Consider the following 7,140-nt stretch of genomic DNA (forward strand, 5'->3'; position numbering starts at 1 on the left):
ACCCATATTGATTTTGGTTTCATATTCACGTATTGTCATCTAAATCTGAAAAGTGTGCAAAGTTTTACTTCGATTGGTCAACTGCAACCGTTTTAAAAATCAGTTACCAGATTTGAAAAGGGGGTTAAGTTAGACACCGTAAAAACACTGGAAGAATGGACCAATATTGGTTTTGATTTCATATTCATGTATTGTCATCCAAATCTGAAAATGTGTGCAAATTTTAAGTTCGATTGGTCAACTGCAAGTGTGTGAAAAATTAGTTACCAGATTTTAAAAGCAAATTAGATAAAACACTGTAAAACAGTGTAAAAATGGACCAATATTGGTTTTGATTTCATATTCGTGTATTGTCATCCAAATCTAGAAAGTGTGCAAAGTTTTAGTTCGATTGGTCAACTGCAACCGTGTTAAAAATGAGTTACCAGATTTGAACTAAACACACACCAAAGCAAGTTAAATAAAACACTGTAATAATAATAATAATAAAACACTGTAAAAAAAAATTATTAATGAAAAAATTTAAATATTTTTTTGAAATCGTTGAATAATACTTTGGGTAATTATTTCGGAATGATGTTATGATAGAAAAATAGAAAAATGCATCTACCTTAGTAAATGTACGGTTGGTGGTGCGAATAGGTTTTTATAGTTCGATATTTTCATTCACGAGCAAATACTCAATCAAATCGAATGTCGTAATTAGGCCCCTGATCTATATCTGATAGATTTTTAGGATGTGTAAAGTATGGACCAAATCGGTCACTCCCATCAAGAGTTATCGTGCGCACAATTTTTCCGAACATTTCTGAACTTTTGTGGGGGAGGTACCTGATATGGTTTTTCTTCGAACTTAAACTAAGTTTGCACAAAATATTACGAAGGCTAAATTGTGGCTAATCCTTTCGAGAGTTATCTTGCGATCCAACCACTACACCGTACCACTACAAATGTTGGACCGTATTGGTTGATCCATTCGGGAGTCAGACAGACGGACGCTCCAACCAGACAGACGGACGGACATGGCTAAATCAACTCCAAATTGTCTGAAGCACATTTCGGCCAAACATACTTGGGGTCTAAAACCATTATTTCGATTAGGCACATTTTGCCCGTATGAAAGTGTATATACCCTCGTTAGCATAAATGCTGAGGGTATAATAAAAAGCCATATTTTAAAAAGTGAACGATTTCACGTAGGTAGGTAAATAAATGTAAAACTATACCAACCCAGCAAACATTTGGTAAGCACATGTCATTACTTCTTGCATTACCGGGTAATGATTGCTCATTACACTCCGCATTATTAGGCAGTATTTATAAAACAGTTTACACATAACTAGTTACTTCCTTACTTACTACTTACTTACTAAGTAATGAGTATGGTGGCACAGAGCTAGTGTGTTCTTCTAGAGTTGTGTGTTCAAAGCTCAGCGTTGTTCGTGCGAGTGGCCTAGTGTGTAGTGTGTTTGGCTACAAATCAGAAGTTCGTGTGTTCAAAACTAGCAGGTATCGAATGAAAAAGAAAACAAGTAAAAAGTCGTTAAGTTCGGCCGGGCCGAACTTTTTATACCCTCCATCATAAAATAGTCTTAATTAGTGTCCTTTCACAATTTTAGGTGGAACAACTTTTCGACAATGGATAGACTCCTACTGCCTCCCACTATTGCTTAAATTGCACTGTGAACACAAATGTTGGGGCAGAGATAATTCCTTTTGGAGATGAAAGCCCTTGGTGTGTGTATGTTAAAAACCCCGAAGGACAGATGCGCCGTGAGCAGCGTTGCCGACAGTTTTTGGTCGGAAATCGTCAAAAAAAAATCGTCAAATCGTCAGCATAAAAATACAACTCACACCAATAAATCTAACCCAATCTCACTTAAATATCGCTCCAAAATATATTTCACAAGATTATAGTTTTCCCTATGTTATCGAATTTGCAAGGTAAAGATGGGTATACATTGTTAGTTTTGAATGACAGCTTAGCTCAAATAAAGCTTGTTTGACAGTTACCTTCTGTAGACGCACATATTGGTCGTTGGGCAATGGGAAATTGATAGAAACTGTCATTCAAAACTGACTGACCGTTTAAATCTGGGTACACATTGTCAGTTTTGAATGACAGCTTTGCGGTTGCTTCCTAGTGAGGCCGTTCATTTTTGTCATTCATCATGCAACCACAATATTTTGTGGTTGCTGGACGGTTTGACAGTTATCGATAATTGCGAAATATCGACATTCAAAACTTACAATGTGAACCAAGCTTTAGGGTATTAGTAGGAAGTTAAGAAAGCTGCACTCATATTTTTTAAGCGAAAACTTCTCAAGGAAGATTTAAATCCATTAAAATGCTGAACGAATTTTTTTATATCAGCTTCATAGTTCGAAGATGCGGCAAAAACTATGAAAATACCTGTATCCCCGATGTGTGCCTAAATATAGCCAATCCGTCTGGAAATTGCTATAAATCATTAAAGAAGTTCATAAAATCGAGTTTGCAGCATTGTTTTTCTTAAAGCCTTTTGTGAAATTTTGGTCAAAATATAGTTTTCGTCTTTTAACTCATTCAATTTTTGTTTTGGGTGAAAATCGTCATTTTGGACCATAAAATCGTCATTTTTAAATTTTGGGCCAAAAAATCGTCAAAATGACGATAAATCGTCAAATTCGGCAACACTGGCCGTGAGTCGAACTTCCGCGTTATGGCGTGATGAAGTTTTTGCAAGAGACCCTGTAAGCCGTTATGAATTGTTAAAGTTCGGTTAAAAATTGCAGCTAAAATTCTCAAAATACCGAAAATCGGCAGATACCGTTTTATGGGGGCTATACCAAAACATGGACCTATGTTGACGATGTTTGGTGGAGATGTTTCATGACCACTGAGAACCTTAAATGGCAAATTACAGCTAGTTCGGTTAAATATTGTAACTAAAATGCTCAGAATACCGAAAATCGGGAGGTACGGTTATAAGGGGGCCATACCAAAACATGGACCTATGTTGACGGTGTTTGGTGGAGATGTTTCATGACCACTGAGAACCTCAAATGTTAAATTGCAGATAGTTCGGTTACAAATTGTGGCTAAAATTCTCAAAATACGGAAAATCGGGAGGTACCGTTATATGGGGGCTATACCAAAACATGGACCTATGTTGACGATGTTTGGTGGAGATATTTCGTGACCACTGAGAACCTCAAATGCCAAATTACAGCTAGTTCGGTTAAAAATTGTAGCTAAAATTCTCAAAATACCGAAAATCGGGAGGTACCGATATATAGGGGCTATACCAAAACATGGACCTGTGTTGACGATGTTTCTTGGAGATATTTTATGACCACTGAGAACCTCAAATGTCAAATTGCAGATAGTTCGGTTAAAAATTCTGGCTAAAATTCTCAAAATACCGAAAAATTTCAGCACTCTATCTCAATTATTGCGGACGCAAGAGTGATTACAACAGACGGACAGACGGACATGGCTAGATCGTCTTAGAATTTTATCCTGATTAAGAATATATATACTTTATAGGGTCGCAAATGATTAGTTCGATGTGTTACAAACGGAATGGCAAACTTTATATACCCTCCATACTATGGTGGAGGGTATAAAAACAAAAAAATGTGTAGTGTTGAATTTGAATATAATTTCACCTCAATTTTTTCTAAAAATAAAACTATGCTTTTTAGCTTCTTTTCGACTGCCGGTATGTTGTTAAGTATGTACTTAAAAAACATATTTAAGGAAGTACTTCCTTCCTATGACATCCCCATGTATAAATAATGACTTTTACGGTATATTTGTAAGTAGTTACAACTGCAAAAATTTACTGAATAAAGTCATTATTTGGTAATGACTTTTTTTGCTGGGAATATTTCCTTTTTCATAAAAAGTATTCGTGCGTGATGGTGTCTTCTCGGAAAACGCCGTGTTTGTGCGTATAAAAATGTTGACCTGTGTATGTGCATTTCGTTCCTAATTTTTTAGGCAGGCGCCCATCTCTTTTTGTGGCCTCAATATCCAATGACTGAAATTTGGTAATTAGACTTCGCTAGGCGTACAAAACATTATAACAAAACACTATACAGTCAGTCTAGTTCAGTTCTAATCACGGACCGGTATTGTCCAATTTTATATATTTCGAAGATTTTTTAGCAAACTTTGGAATCAATATTGTTGTAAATTGGTATTGTGTTTTGTCAGGGGATAGAAAAGCTCAATTCGGGGTTTAAAAGAGTTTTGGTACATCTTCCTTTTGAATTTGACGTAACTTGGCATTGTGGAATCTCAAGGGGTAGAAAGCCTTTACGAAGAAAATTATGAAGATATATCATCAGTTAAGACATTCTGCTCCTTCAAGTAATAAGCCTTAAAGCAGAGGAAGGATTTAGTATCTTCATAAACGGTTTCCTTGTTCCTAATTACTTCAATATAGTTTGTGGTGGAGGATGTAAAACGTTCAGGTCTGTCGAACTTAACGTCGTTTTTACTTGTTGTTTATACCCTCGTTATCCTAAGAGCTAAGCGTAAAAATACGCACGTTTTATACAGTTCTGGATAAGCACCAATTATTTTTTCTCACAAAGAAATATGAATTGGTATTACTTATACGCATCGTAAACCTAATAAAAACACAACTCATACGATCCAGTGTCCCTAAAAACAACCTTTTCTAAACAGATGTTTGTATGCATGTTTGCGTAAGTTATTCAATTACTTTTCTCAAATTCTCTTCTTACAGTCCAATAAGTATTTCGGTCAGTTTTGATAGATTTTTTGTTCTTGCTGCTGTTTCTACCTTTTCATTTATTTACGGCAATCTTTGCAAGAAGACCGACAGAAACATATAAGACTAACAAATTATTATTATTTATCAATGCAGATGGATGATTGGTTTATGTGACAAAACAAAAGAAAAAAAATTTTACCAAATAAACAAAAAACCCATTCGTTTTAAATGAATGTCAGTTATTTGTTTCATATTTGTATTATTTATTTGTAATTTTTTAAGGGGCGGGGGGATTGTCTTTGGGACTACCATAAGAGTCGACTCCTCTCTCTTTCTCCATAAACTTTGTTTATTTAGTTGAAACCAATTCGATATGATTTATATTATTTATCATAATTTCTATTGGATTTTCTAGGTATTTCTCTAAAGAATTGGTTTGCTCTTTTTGTTTCGTTTTTTGTTCCTTTGCTGTTTACCCAAAGGAGTAGAATGAGTAAAAACATTGTGTGTGCGTGTCTTTGTGTTCTGTGTATTTTGAAAAATTGCCAAAAATTGGAAATATTTCCTACAATAGTAAAATATGTAACAAAGTCCCTTTCTAGTTCTGCAGAAGAGAGAGAGCAATAGCAAGAAATTGTTTACACAAAACTAAATTCATAAACTTCAAAGTAATACAAAACCTCAGACATGGAATGGCAAGGCATGGCATCGACATATGACCAATGGTAACTCTTTGTTTTTATTCCTATCCTTAGCATATCCTATTCAACAAAGATGTTGTTTTTCTCCTTCCCATTTATTCATATCGCTCTAACTTACACGAAATAATATTCTTAAAAATTGTTTACAAAAGTTCGTATTCATTTTTTTCTGGGGTAAAGGCGGCGGCAGAGGTCAAAGGGAAATATGAACTCAAGTATAAAACAATAAACTTAAATGAAATATGAATATGTTCTGTGACACGTAAAAAGGCTCAGCATCAGCTTCAACACAAGATATCATCTCTAGCTACTCTATCATCACTAATACCCTTACCCAAAAACAACAAAAACGAAACTTGTTACACACATACATATGTATGAAGTGGACTTTCCGGTATGATTTCATAAAGTAAGCAACAGGATGATGGTTGGGTAAAATTCAAATGAGCAATGCCAAATGAAGAAAGCTACGTCCTTGTTGGTCCTTCAATAAAATATTTTTTTAAAAAATCCACGTCCTTGTCGGTCCTTCAAAAAAATATTTTTTTTAAAAAATCCACGTCCTTGATGGTCCTTCAATAAAATATTTTTCTAAAAAATCCACGTCCTTCTTGGTCTTTCAATAAAATATTTTTTTAAAAAATTCACGTCCTTGTTGGTCCTTCAATAAATATTTTTAAAAAATCCACGTCCTTGTTGGTCCTTCAATAAAATATTTTTTAATAAATCCACGTTTTTGGTCCTTCAATAAAATATTTTTTTTATAAATCCACGTTTTTGGTCCTTCAATAAAATATTTTTTTATAAATCCACGTTTTTGGTCCTTCAATAAAATATTTTTTTATAAATCCACGTTTTTGGTCCTTCAATAAAATATTTTTTTTTTAAATCCACGTCCTTGTTGGTCCTTCAATAAAATATTTTTAAAAATTCCACGTCCTTGTTGGTCTTTCAATAAAATATTTTTCTTAAAAACCCAATTCCTTGTTAGTCCTTCAATAAAATATTTTTAAAAAATCCCCGTCCTTGTTGGCCCTTCAATAAAATATTTAAAAAAAATTTACTCCTTCAATAAAATATTTTAAAAAAATCCAGGTCCTTGTTGGTCCTTCAATAAAATATTTTAAAAAAAATCCACGTCCTTGTTGGTCCTTCAATAAAATATTTTTAAAAAATCCACGTCCTTGTTGGTGCTTCAATAAAATATTTTTTAAAAATCCTCGTTCTTGTTGCTCCTTCCATAAAATATTTAAAAAAAATAGCTACTTCAATCAAATATTTAAAACAAAAATTCATGTCCTTGAAGGACCAACCTCGATAAAATATTTAAAAAAATTCCATGTCCATGTTGGTCCTTCAATAAAATATTTTTTTTTAAAAAACCACGTCCTTGTTGGTCTTTCAATAAAATATTTTTTTTTTTAAACCACGTCCTTGTTGGTCCTTCAATAAAATAGTTTTTATAAATCCGTATCAGGTCTTTGTTGGTCCTTCAATAAAATATTTTTTTTAAATAATCCACGTCCTTGTTGGTCCTTCAATAAAATACTTTTTTAAATAAGCTACGTTCTTGTTGGTCCCTCAGTAAAATATTATTTTTTTTAAATAATCCACGTCCTTGTTGGTCCTTCAATAAAATATGTTTTGTTTAAAAACCCACGTCCTTGTTGGTCCTTCAATAAAATATGTTTTGTTTAAAAACCCACGTCCTT

This window comes from Musca autumnalis, unplaced genomic scaffold (genome assembly GCF_047663935.1).
Source record: "Musca autumnalis isolate F117 unplaced genomic scaffold, ASM4766393v1 scaffold_2, whole genome shotgun sequence".
In the NCBI taxonomy this organism is placed as follows: Eukaryota; Metazoa; Arthropoda; class Insecta; order Diptera; family Muscidae; genus Musca; species Musca autumnalis.